The following is a 12,926-nucleotide window of genomic DNA, read 5'->3' as shown; positions in this document are numbered from 1 at the left end:
ACCCTTTTCCAGCAGAGAGCAGTTCAGCTTCCAGGAGCCCGGGCCAATGGGGAAGCCATGGCCCAGCACACCTTGAAAGTGAATGGCTCTGTGGTCAGAGAAGAAGCAGGGGACCATCGAGTGCCCACTCCGCCCAACCGCCCGAGAGGTAAACACAAAGTCAATCCTGGAACGCAGCGAGCCATCGGATCGGCACCATGAATAGTTCACAGATCCGTGTCCGATGGAGCCAACAACGTCCACAAGAGAGGCTTCGGTCACCATCTCAATGAGCAGTTTGGATGTGACGTCCAACTTGGCAGCCGTTCCAGAACTGCGTCCATCCTCCTCAATCGGGCAGTTGAAATCCCCGGCCATCACTACCGTCCTGGCGGTAGCGAGCTGAGGGCGCAGGGCTTGGAGGAGCTCCAGTCGATCGCTCTTCACAGGAGAAGCATACACATTGATGAACCTGACAGGTTCTCCCGCCCAGGTGCCATCCACGAGCAGTAACCTGCCGCAGACGATTTCCTGAACAGAGTCCAATGTGAAGGCGCTTCCCCTGATCAGCACGGCGACCCCCGCGGACCTACAGTCGCCCCCGCCAGACCAGTAGGATGGGCCATGGGTCCACTCCCTGGCCAGATGGTTGAAGGACCTAGAGGAGGGAAGGGAGCATTCCTGCAGGAAAAATACATCACTAGACTGAGTGTTAAGGAACGCAAAAATTGTCTGACGTCGGAACTTGTCTCTGATGCTCCTAACATTAATGGAAAAGATGTTAATGTTAGCAGTCATTGGAGGAAAGAGAAAGTTAGAGCAGGCGGTGTGCCTTAGTTACCACTCCGGTCGGGCGGTTCTTCCTCTTTGGCACCTGCTGGTAAGGGTATCTCCAGCAGACCCTCTTCTTCTAGCTGATCGAGCAGGGATGGTGCCTCAGTGGCTTCCGACTCCTCCATTTCTTCTTCGGCCACAAGGGACTCCACCATCTGCTCCAACACGTCCGGTTCTGGGAGGAGGCCATCCTCCTCTTCCTGGGGTGGATTGAGGTCCACAATGAACAGCTTGGAAGGTTCTGCGACAGGACTATCTTCCACCTTCCTTTTCCTTTGGCCTGTACCTGAGGAGACAAGAGCTGGAAAATCCTCCTCGGTGAAAAGTGCAAGAGTGCTGAGGCCCTCTGCTCTCATGGTCTGGGGAGGGAGAGTGGGCTTTGGGGGGGGGGTGAGGAGACCAACTGAGGAGTAGGGAAATGAGGCGGAGGTAGTGGAATCCTCAGTAGGGTTGGCCGGGGGGGGAGGGGTTTGGACAGGGGTGACAGGGGGGGGGACCAGGGAGGGGGCAACAGTTTTCTTACCCTTCTTTTTCCTGGACTCCGTGGCTGCTGGGGCATTGGCTGGAGCCACGGTCGCCGGGTTCTTGGCCGCCTTGTCCTTGGCCTCTGTGGCCTTGGTCGTAGCTGCCTTGGTCGACGAAGCTGTGACTACCCGATACTGGGTCGCCGCGGCAACCCTTGCCCAGGATTTCTCCCGCTGTGGGCAGTCCTTGTAAAGGTGGTCCGCCTGTCCACATAGGTTGCAAGTCTTCTTCTTTGGGCAGTCCTTGGAGCTGTGTCCCGTCACCCGGCAAACCCTGCAGGCGTCCTCCTTGCAGGTCTTCATCGAATGCCCTTTCCCGCCACATTTCCTGCAGTTGTGTGGCATGTCCGGGTAGTAGATGAGACCAAAGGAGTTTCCCAGAGAGAATGTCGGGGGCAGGTGCTGGAGACCATCCTCGGATGCTGGTTCCCTGTAGAGTCGAACGGTTACTGACCACTTACCCGTCCAGAATCCGTTGCCGTTAAGGATGTGGGATGGCTCCCTCACCACTGTGCAGAGACGTCCCAGGAACGTGGAGATGTCTCTTCCTGGGGTGTGCGGGTTCCGCATGGAGACCGTGATCCTCTTTTCATCCCTCTGTATAGGACAGGATCCTAAAAAAGAATGAAAAGGGGAGTCCGGCATCGCTGCGTTCATCGCCTCCCAGTATCTTCTGCAGGCATTCACCGTGGCAAAGGTTACCAGAAAAATGCCAGTCATGAAGGTCTGGACACTCAGGGTTTCCGCCCTGGAGAAGCCCTGATCCAGAATCATCTTCTTGCAGAACACGTCGCTGGACATGTCCGGCAACCTACCATCCACCGCCTTTAGCTTCAGGGCGACCGTCTGCCGCATCCAAGGCTCCAGGGTTGGAGCCTTTTCAGGCAGCGTCCGGGCTCCCTCCGGCTGGCTGGCGTCGGAGGTAGGGGCCTCTTGGGCCGAAGAAGCCTCTGGATGAGCCTTCCTGGAGGTCCCTGGGTCCTGAGCCTTCTTGGCTGCCTTCTCTGGCTTGCTTGCCATGGCTGGTTCCTGCTTGAGTTCCCGGAGCTGGATCTTGGATTCTTCTCCGGGTGTCTTCTCCCGCTGTGTTCCTCCTCGAAGTTCCTCTGGTCTCCCCAAGTCTTCTCCGAGGCTTCGTCTTCTTGCTTCTTTCTGCCAAGCTCTTCTTCCGTCCGATCTCCCTCTTCCGGTCTCGGCTGGGCTTCGGAGCTCGTCTCCCTGATCGTATCTCGTCAAGTGTAGCTAGCTCAGTTTGTTCTGATAAGAACAGATACTACACTTGATCTTAGCCAAAAGGCCGAGAAGCGATAACCAGAATTGGTTTGGGCCTCGAGTGGCACCCTGGCCTATGCCGGACACATCTTAGGGAGAGAGAGCGAGAGGGAGACAAACCCACGCCTACACAAGACATTTTGTCACCCAAGCCAACCCTTGAAAAGGCTGCTTTGCAGAGCCAAAACAAGAAGAATGGTGCGTTTTGCAGCCGCCGCCCACTGCAATGAATCTGAATAACTCCTCCTTTAGGGCGCAAGCAACTCCCCTCCCCCTTGCAGTCTTTCCAATTCACGATACAAAAAGACGGACAGGACAGGTTGCCTGACTTTCCGTCACTGCCACCCTTTGCCATCCTTACCCGTAGAAAGCCCTTTCATCATCCCCAAACCCTAATCTTTTCCCTTTCCTTCCCAGCCCCCAAACCCTGCCCTCTGTACCTTTCTCACCACCCGCTTCCCTTCTCCTGTCATCCCCCTACCACCCGGGAAAAAAAGAGATTGCCCCCTCCTTCCACTAGCCCACCCTCCCACCCAAAGAACAACTTCTTCTGCGCAGCTTGTTTTCTAGGCAGCAGCGCTATTGTGATGTCATCGGGGGGCATTGTGACAAGCCGCCAGTGTTCCGTCTCTTCATGTTGTGCACAGTTCAAACGGAAAATACATCAACAGGCAGACTACAGAAAAGCTTACTATCAAAGGTTAGAGGGGGGCTTTCTCAGAGGGCTTTTTACAGTTTTTCTATTCCCAATTAGCCGTTTAAGTGTACTTATTGAAAGTAGTAATTCTTTCATAGGCCGCCCTTTCTTAGTATTTGACGTTCCTTATATTGCGGTATGAGGCTTCGCAGTAGGTTGCAAACATTCATCACCCATGACTGTCCCCAATTGAGCTCAGAAGCTCAATGTCTATCATGACCTCTCTTTTAGAATGTCCAAGAGCAAGCAAACTATTCCTCCAGGAGAGGGCGCCAACAGACTACTAAAGAGATCATCATTACTCAAAGAAAACCCCAAAAACCAATGCATGATAGGAATAAACAGGTAACTTTCTTTGGAGTGGAAGCGGAGAGATCGCACCAGATGCCAATTCTAGATGTTATCACACCTGTGGTCACTGCAGCAGCAGGTGAATCCACTTTGTCCAAAAGGGATCTATTCCATTCAATTGCAAATGATCTAGATAAGACAGAGAACTGCAGCACGGGGACATAGCCGAGTTGGTCAGGTTGAGTGGTGATGAGTTTGCTATTTGGATGAATAAAGAAAGTCAAAAGTGTGAAAGATAAAAAACAAAAGGAGGAAGTGTGAAAAGTGAATGGGCCAAATTGAGGTGCATATGAAGACGTATGCTTTCTTCCAATTCATTAAATCGGGCTAATATGAATCAGGTGAATTGAGTTCTGCTTTTGGAAACTGGGTTAAGAAGGGGTGCACCGTTCCTGGAGGTACTGCAATACCAGGTCAATGCGTGGAGTGGACAGAGCAAGCTCTTTTTCCATCTCCCTGTTCTAAAAATCCATTTAATATATGGTCCCCAGATAGGGGACGTATCAGATATTAAACTGATAAGAACAGATACTACACTTGATCTTAGCCAAAAGGCCGAGAAGCGATAACCAGAATTGGTTTGGGCCTCGAGTGGCACCCTGGCCTATGCCGGACACATCTTAGGGAGAGAGAGCGAGAGGGAGACAAACCCACGCCTACACAAGACATTTTGTCACCCAAGCCAACCCTTGAAAAGGCTGCTTTGCAGAGCCAAAACAAGAAGAATGGTGCGTTTTGCAGCCGCCGCCCACTGCAATGAATCTGAATAACTCCTCCTTTAGGGCGCAAGCAACTCCCCTCCCCCTTGCAGTCTTTCCAATTCACGATACAAAAAGACGGACAGGACAGGTTGCCTGACTTTCCGTCACTGCCACCCTTTGCCATCCTTACCCGTAGAAAGCCCTTTCATCATCCCCAAACCCTAATCTTTTCCCTTTCCTTCCCAGCCCCCAAACCCTGCCCTCTGTACCTTTCTCACCACCCGCTTCCCTTCTCCTGTCATCCCCCTACCACCCGGGAAAAAAAGAGATTGCCCCCTCCTTCCACTAGCCCACCCTCCCACCCAAAGAACAACTTCTTCTGCGCAGCTTGTTTTCTAGGCAGCAGCGCTATTGTGATGTCATCGGGGGGCATTGTGACAAGCCGCCAGTGTTCCGTCTCTTCATGTTGTGCACAGTTCAAACGGAAAATACATCAACAGGCAGACTACAGAAAAGCTTACTATCAAAGGTTAGAGGGGGGCTTTCTCAGAGGGCTTTTTACAGTTTTTCTATTCCCAATTAGCCGTTTAAGTGTACTTATTGAAAGTAGTAATTCTTTCATAGGCCGCCCTTTCTTAGTATTTGACGTTCCTTATATTGCGGTATGAGGCTTCGCAGTAGGTTGCAAACATTCATCACCCATGACTGTCCCCAATTGAGCTCAGAAGCTCAATGTCTATCATGACCTCTCTTTTAGAATGTCCAAGAGCAAGCAAACTATTCCTCCAGGAGAGGGCGCCAACAGACTACTAAAGAGATCATCATTACTCAAAGAAAACCCCAAAAACCAATGCATGATAGGAATAAACAGGTAACTTTCTTTGGAGTGGAAGCGGAGAGATCGCACCAGATGCCAATTCTAGATGTTATCACACCTGTGGTCACTGCAGCAGCAGGTGAATCCACTTTGTCCAAAAGGGATCTATTCCATTCAATTGCAAATGATCTAGATAAGACAGAGAACTGCAGCACGGGGACATAGCCGAGTTGGTCAGGTTGAGTGGTGATGAGTTTGCTATTTGGATGAATAAAGAAAGTCAAAAGTGTGAAAGATAAAAAACAAAAGGAGGAAGTGTGAAAAGTGAATGGGCCAAATTGAGGTGCATATGAAGACGTATGCTTTCTTCCAATTCATTAAATCGGGCTAATATGAATCAGGTGAATTGAGTTCTGCTTTTGGAAACTGGGTTAAGAAGGGGTGCACCGTTCCTGGAGGTACTGCAATACCAGGTCAATGCGTGGAGTGGACAGAGCAAGCTCTTTTTCCATCTCCCTGTTCTAAAAATCCATTTAATATATGGTCCCCAGATAGGGGACGTATCAGATATTAAACTGATAAGAACAGATACTACACTTGATCTTAGCCAAAAGGCCGAGAAGCGATAACCAGAATTGGTTTGGGCCTCGAGTGGCACCCTGGCCTATGCCGGACACATCTTAGGGAGAGAGAGCGAGAGGGAGACAAACCCACGCCTACACAAGACATTTTGTCACCCAAGCCAACCCTTGAAAAGGCTGCTTTGCAGAGCCAAAACAAGAAGAATGGTGCGTTTTGCAGCCGCCGCCCACTGCAATGAATCTGAATAACTCCTCCTTTAGGGCGCAAGCAACTCCCCTCCCCCTTGCAGTCTTTCCAATTCACGATACAAAAAGACGGACAGGACAGGTTGCCTGACTTTCCGTCACTGCCACCCTTTGCCATCCTTACCCGTAGAAAGCCCTTTCATCATCCCCAAACCCTAATCTTTTCCCTTTCCTTCCCAGCCCCCAAACCCTGCCCTCTGTACCTTTCTCACCACCCGCTTCCCTTCTCCTGTCATCCCCCTACCACCCGGGAAAAAAAGAGATTGCCCCCTCCTTCCACTAGCCCACCCTCCCACCCAAAGAACAACTTCTTCTGCGCAGCTTGTTTTCTAGGCAGCAGCGCTATTGTGATGTCATCGGGGGGCATTGTGACAAGCCGCCAGTGTTCCGTCTCTTCATGTTGTGCACAGTTCAAACGGAAAATACATCAACAGGCAGACTACAGAAAAGCTTACTATCAAAGGTTAGAGGGGGGCTTTCTCAGAGGGCTTTTTACAGTTTTTCTATTCCCAATTAGCCGTTTAAGTGTACTTATTGAAAGTAGTAATTCTTTCATAGGCCGCCCTTTCTTAGTATTTGACGTTCCTTATATTGCGGTATGAGGCTTCGCAGTAGGTTGCAAACATTCATCACCCATGACTGTCCCCAATTGAGCTCAGAAGCTCAATGTCTATCATGACCTCTCTTTTAGAATGTCCAAGAGCAAGCAAACTATTCCTCCAGGAGAGGGCGCCAACAGACTACTAAAGAGATCATCATTACTCAAAGAAAACCCCAAAAACCAATGCATGATAGGAATAAACAGGTAACTTTCTTTGGAGTGGAAGCGGAGAGATCGCACCAGATGCCAATTCTAGATGTTATCACACCTGTGGTCACTGCAGCAGCAGGTGAATCCACTTTGTCCAAAAGGGATCTATTCCATTCAATTGCAAATGATCTAGATAAGACAGAGAACTGCAGCACGGGGACATAGCCGAGTTGGTCAGGTTGAGTGGTGATGAGTTTGCTATTTGGATGAATAAAGAAAGTCAAAAGTGTGAAAGATAAAAAACAAAAGGAGGAAGTGTGAAAAGTGAATGGGCCAAATTGAGGTGCATATGAAGACGTATGCTTTCTTCCAATTCATTAAATCGGGCTAATATGAATCAGGTGAATTGAGTTCTGCTTTTGGAAACTGGGTTAAGAAGGGGTGCACCGTTCCTGGAGGTACTGCAATACCAGGTCAATGCGTGGAGTGGACAGAGCAAGCTCTTTTTCCATCTCCCTGTTCTAAAAATCCATTTAATATATGGTCCCCAGATAGGGGACGTATCAGATATTAAACTGATAAGAACAGATACTACACTTGATCTTAGCCAAAAGGCCGAGAAGCGATAACCAGAATTGGTTTGGGCCTCGAGTGGCACCCTGGCCTATGCCGGACACATCTTAGGGAGAGAGAGCGAGAGGGAGACAAACCCACGCCTACACAAGACATTTTGTCACCCAAGCCAACCCTTGAAAAGGCTGCTTTGCAGAGCCAAAACAAGAAGAATGGTGCGTTTTGCAGCCGCCGCCCACTGCAATGAATCTGAATAACTCCTCCTTTAGGGCGCAAGCAACTCCCCTCCCCCTTGCAGTCTTTCCAATTCACGATACAAAAAGACGGACAGGACAGGTTGCCTGACTTTCCGTCACTGCCACCCTTTGCCATCCTTACCCGTAGAAAGCCCTTTCATCATCCCCAAACCCTAATCTTTTCCCTTTCCTTCCCAGCCCCCAAACCCTGCCCTCTGTACCTTTCTCACCACCCGCTTCCCTTCTCCTGTCATCCCCCTACCACCCGGGAAAAAAAGAGATTGCCCCCTCCTTCCACTAGCCCACCCTCCCACCCAAAGAACAACTTCTTCTGCGCAGCTTGTTTTCTAGGCAGCAGCGCTATTGTGATGTCATCGGGGGGCATTGTGACAAGCCGCCAGTGTTCCGTCTCTTCATGTTGTGCACAGTTCAAACGGAAAATACATCAACAGGCAGACTACAGAAAAGCTTACTATCAAAGGTTAGAGGGGGGCTTTCTCAGAGGGCTTTTTACAGTTTTTCTATTCCCAATTAGCCGTTTAAGTGTACTTATTGAAAGTAGTAATTCTTTCATAGGCCGCCCTTTCTTAGTATTTGACGTTCCTTATATTGCGGTATGAGGCTTCGCAGTAGGTTGCAAACATTCATCACCCATGACTGTCCCCAATTGAGCTCAGAAGCTCAATGTCTATCATGACCTCTCTTTTAGAATGTCCAAGAGCAAGCAAACTATTCCTCCAGGAGAGGGCGCCAACAGACTACTAAAGAGATCATCATTACTCAAAGAAAACCCCAAAAACCAATGCATGATAGGAATAAACAGGTAACTTTCTTTGGAGTGGAAGCGGAGAGATCGCACCAGATGCCAATTCTAGATGTTATCACACCTGTGGTCACTGCAGCAGCAGGTGAATCCACTTTGTCCAAAAGGGATCTATTCCATTCAATTGCAAATGATCTAGATAAGACAGAGAACTGCAGCACGGGGACATAGCCGAGTTGGTCAGGTTGAGTGGTGATGAGTTTGCTATTTGGATGAATAAAGAAAGTCAAAAGTGTGAAAGATAAAAAACAAAAGGAGGAAGTGTGAAAAGTGAATGGGCCAAATTGAGGTGCATATGAAGACGTATGCTTTCTTCCAATTCATTAAATCGGGCTAATATGAATCAGGTGAATTGAGTTCTGCTTTTGGAAACTGGGTTAAGAAGGGATGCACCGTTCCTGGAGGTACTGCAATACCAGGTCAATGCGTGGAGTGGACAGAGCAAGCTCTTTTTCCATCTCCCTGTTCTAAAAATCCATTTAATATATGGTCCCCAGATAGGGGACGTATCAGATATTAAACTGATAAGAACAGATACTACACTTGATCTTAGCCAAAAGGCCGAGAAGCGATAACCAGAATTGGTTTGGGCCTCGAGTGGCACCCTGGCCTATGCCGGACACATCTTAGGGAGAGAGAGCGAGAGGGAGACAAACCCACGCCTACACAAGACATTTTGTCACCCAAGCCAACCCTTGAAAAGGCTGCTTTGCAGAGCCAAAACAAGAAGAATGGTGCGTTTTGCAGCCGCCGCCCACTGCAATGAATCTGAATAACTCCTCCTTTAGGGCGCAAGCAACTCCCCTCCCCCTTGCAGTCTTTCCAATTCACGATACAAAAAGACGGACAGGACAGGTTGCCTGACTTTCCGTCACTGCCACCCTTTGCCATCCTTACCCGTAGAAAGCCCTTTCATCATCCCCAAACCCTAATCTTTTCCCTTTCCTTCCCAGCCCCCAAACCCTGCCCTCTGTACCTTTCTCACCACCCGCTTCCCTTCTCCTGTCATCCCCCTACCACCCGGGAAAAAAAGAGATTGCCCCCTCCTTCCACTAGCCCACCCTCCCACCCAAAGAACAACTTCTTCTGCGCAGCTTGTTTTCTAGGCAGCAGCGCTATTGTGATGTCATCGGGGGGCATTGTGACAAGCCGCCAGTGTTCCGTCTCTTCATGTTGTGCACAGTTCAAACGGAAAATACATCAACAGGCAGACTACAGAAAAGCTTACTATCAAAGGTTAGAGGGGGGCTTTCTCAGAGGGCTTTTTACAGTTTTTCTATTCCCAATTAGCCGTTTAAGTGTACTTATTGAAAGTAGTAATTCTTTCATAGGCCGCCCTTTCTTAGTATTTGACGTTCCTTATATTGCGGTATGAGGCTTCGCAGTAGGTTGCAAACATTCATCACCCATGACTGTCCCCAATTGAGCTCAGAAGCTCAATGTCTATCATGACCTCTCTTTTAGAATGTCCAAGAGCAAGCAAACTATTCCTCCAGGAGAGGGCGCCAACAGACTACTAAAGAGATCATCATTACTCAAAGAAAACCCCAAAAACCAATGCATGATAGGAATAAACAGGTAACTTTCTTTGGAGTGGAAGCGGAGAGATCGCACCAGATGCCAATTCTAGATGTTATCACACCTGTGGTCACTGCAGCAGCAGGTGAATCCACTTTGTCCAAAAGGGATCTATTCCATTCAATTGCAAATGATCTAGATAAGACAGAGAACTGCAGCACGGGGACATAGCCGAGTTGGTCAGGTTGAGTGGTGATGAGTTTGCTATTTGGATGAATAAAGAAAGTCAAAAGTGTGAAAGATAAAAAACAAAAGGAGGAAGTGTGAAAAGTGAATGGGCCAAATTGAGGTGCATATGAAGACGTATGCTTTCTTCCAATTCATTAAATCGGGCTAATATGAATCAGGTGAATTGAGTTCTGCTTTTGGAAACTGGGTTAAGAAGGGGTGCACCGTTCCTGGAGGTACTGCAATACCAGGTCAATGCGTGGAGTGGACAGAGCAAGCTCTTTTTCCATCTCCCTGTTCTAAAAATCCATTTAATATATGGTCCCCAGATAGGGGACGTATCAGATATTAAACTGATAAGAACAGATACTACACTTGATCTTAGCCAAAAGGCCGAGAAGCGATAACCAGAATTGGTTTGGGCCTCGAGTGGCACCCTGGCCTATGCCGGACACATCTTAGGGAGAGAGAGCGAGAGGGAGACAAACCCACGCCTACACAAGACATTTTGTCACCCAAGCCAACCCTTGAAAAGGCTGCTTTGCAGAGCCAAAACAAGAAGAATGGTGCGTTTTGCAGCCGCCGCCCACTGCAATGAATCTGAATAACTCCTCCTTTAGGGCGCAAGCAACTCCCCTCCCCCTTGCAGTCTTTCCAATTCACGATACAAAAAGACGGACAGGACAGGTTGCCTGACTTTCCGTCACTGCCACCCTTTGCCATCCTTACCCGTAGAAAGCCCTTTCATCATCCCCAAACCCTAATCTTTTCCCTTTCCTTCCCAGCCCCCAAACCCTGCCCTCTGTACCTTTCTCACCACCCGCTTCCCTTCTCCTGTCATCCCCCTACCACCCGGGAAAAAAAGAGATTGCCCCCTCCTTCCACTAGCCCACCCTCCCACCCAAAGAACAACTTCTTCTGCGCAGCTTGTTTTCTAGGCAGCAGCGCTATTGTGATGTCATCGGGGGGCATTGTGACAAGCCGCCAGTGTTCCGTCTCTTCATGTTGTGCACAGTTCAAACGGAAAATACATCAACAGGCAGACTACAGAAAAGCTTACTATCAAAGGTTAGAGGGGGGCTTTCTCAGAGGGCTTTTTACAGTTTTTCTATTCCCAATTAGCCGTTTAAGTGTACTTATTGAAAGTAGTAATTCTTTCATAGGCCGCCCTTTCTTAGTATTTGACGTTCCTTATATTGCGGTATGAGGCTTCGCAGTAGGTTGCAAACATTCATCACCCATGACTGTCCCCAATTGAGCTCAGAAGCTCAATGTCTATCATGACCTCTCTTTTAGAATGTCCAAGAGCAAGCAAACTATTCCTCCAGGAGAGGGCGCCAACAGACTACTAAAGAGATCATCATTACTCAAAGAAAACCCCAAAAACCAATGCATGATAGGAATAAACAGGTAACTTTCTTTGGAGTGGAAGCGGAGAGATCGCACCAGATGCCAATTCTAGATGTTATCACACCTGTGGTCACTGCAGCAGCAGGTGAATCCACTTTGTCCAAAAGGGATCTATTCCATTCAATTGCAAATGATCTAGATAAGACAGAGAACTGCAGCACGGGGACATAGCCGAGTTGGTCAGGTTGAGTGGTGATGAGTTTGCTATTTGGATGAATAAAGAAAGTCAAAAGTGTGAAAGATAAAAAACAAAAGGAGGAAGTGTGAAAAGTGAATGGGCCAAATTGAGGTGCATATGAAGACGTATGCTTTCTTCCAATTCATTAAATCGGGCTAATATGAATCAGGTGAATTGAGTTCTGCTTTTGGAAACTGGGTTAAGAAGGGGTGCACCGTTCCTGGAGGTACTGCAATACCAGGTCAATGCGTGGAGTGGACAGAGCAAGCTCTTTTTCCATCTCCCTGTTCTAAAAATCCATTTAATATATGGTCCCCAGATAGGGGACGTATCAGATATTAAACTGATAAGAACAGATTTTTTGATTTAATGAAGCTTTCCAAAGCACCACAAAAAATGCATGACCGAAGTCACACCAAAAACAGTGCAAAGGCTAGGATTCGTGTGGACCCCACCGTGAGGAGAGGGTCCCCAAAAATCAACCCCGTCCCTCCGAGCCAGAAGGCCACAGCAAGGGTCAGGGATCTTCGGTACTCCCCCAAGCCGAAGCCTGGTTGAGCCTTGTCGTTGCTCCCAGCGTCCACCCAGGCATCTTACCCAAGTGGAGTAGAGAGCTACTAGTTGTTGGTTTCGCAGCCGAAACTGCCCGGACCGTCAACCGGTGTTGGTTTCTCAGCCCAAGGCTAACCGGACCTCCAACCGGGTGTTGGTTTCTCAGCCGAAGCTGACCCAGACCTCCAACCGGGTGTTGGTTTCTCAGCCGAAGCTGACCCGGACCTCCAACCGGGTGTTAGTTTCTCAGCCCAAAGCTGACCAGACCTCCAACCGGGATTATAAAAATTTCCCTTCCTAGCCAGAAGGCCGGGATAGGGTAATATGCTCAAAAAGTATGAAAAGGCAAGGTACGGTGTGTTACAGAGCCCAAGGCTTGCCGGGGTCCCAAGCCAGCAAGCTCAGACTCACTCCAGGGTCGTCAGTCCTGGGGCACGTTGTACCATAGCCCCCCATCCTTACTCAGTCTAATAGCCTCGATCCTGGTAGGGCCATGTTTTCCACTAGATGAATATACTATCCACCCAGAGTACTAGCAAGCGCAACCTTCCAGTGTGCATTGTATCATTGTACTAAGGTGGCCTGGAGCTTAAACCACCTTTTCGAACAACACTACACTTGATCTTAGCCAAAAGGCCGAGAAGCGATAACCAGA

General features: G+C 48.9%; 6 non-coding genes and 1 pseudogene across 6 annotated transcripts; all 7 read right to left on the bottom strand.

Annotated features, from left to right (window-relative positions):
• Positions 1-2,556: 2,556 nt before the first annotated feature.
• On the bottom strand, positions 2,557-2,646 carry LOC142271624 (U2 spliceosomal RNA; annotated as a pseudogene).
• Positions 2,647-4,033: 1,387 nt separating this feature from the next.
• LOC142271580 (U2 spliceosomal RNA) lies at positions 4,034-4,224 on the bottom strand. The gene has a single exon (XR_012736615.1). It is a non-coding gene; the product is annotated as a U2 spliceosomal RNA (small nuclear RNA).
• A 1,387-nt stretch (positions 4,225-5,611) lies between these two features.
• LOC142271579 (U2 spliceosomal RNA) lies at positions 5,612-5,802 on the bottom strand. The gene has a single exon (XR_012736614.1). It is a non-coding gene; the product is annotated as a U2 spliceosomal RNA (small nuclear RNA).
• Positions 5,803-7,189: 1,387 nt separating this feature from the next.
• On the bottom strand, positions 7,190-7,380 carry LOC142271578 (U2 spliceosomal RNA). The gene has a single exon (XR_012736613.1). It is a non-coding gene; the product is annotated as a U2 spliceosomal RNA (small nuclear RNA).
• Positions 7,381-8,767: 1,387 nt separating this feature from the next.
• Positions 8,768-8,958, bottom strand: LOC142271619 (U2 spliceosomal RNA). Its single transcript, XR_012736650.1, has one exon. It is a non-coding gene; the product is annotated as a U2 spliceosomal RNA (small nuclear RNA).
• Positions 8,959-10,345: 1,387 nt separating this feature from the next.
• Positions 10,346-10,536, bottom strand: LOC142271577 (U2 spliceosomal RNA). The gene has a single exon (XR_012736612.1). It is a non-coding gene; the product is annotated as a U2 spliceosomal RNA (small nuclear RNA).
• A 1,387-nt stretch (positions 10,537-11,923) lies between these two features.
• On the bottom strand, positions 11,924-12,117 carry LOC142271622 (U2 spliceosomal RNA). The gene has a single exon (XR_012736653.1). It is a non-coding gene; the product is annotated as a U2 spliceosomal RNA (small nuclear RNA).
• Between the last annotated feature and the right edge of the window lie 809 nt (positions 12,118-12,926).

The sequence above is a fragment of the Anomaloglossus baeobatrachus genome, unplaced genomic scaffold (assembly GCF_048569485.1).
Source record: "Anomaloglossus baeobatrachus isolate aAnoBae1 unplaced genomic scaffold, aAnoBae1.hap1 Scaffold_3377, whole genome shotgun sequence".
In the NCBI taxonomy this organism is placed as follows: Eukaryota; Metazoa; Chordata; class Amphibia; order Anura; family Aromobatidae; genus Anomaloglossus; species Anomaloglossus baeobatrachus.
Note: the sequence above shows the minus strand (reverse complement) of the source record. Positions and strands in the feature narration are given on the sequence as shown.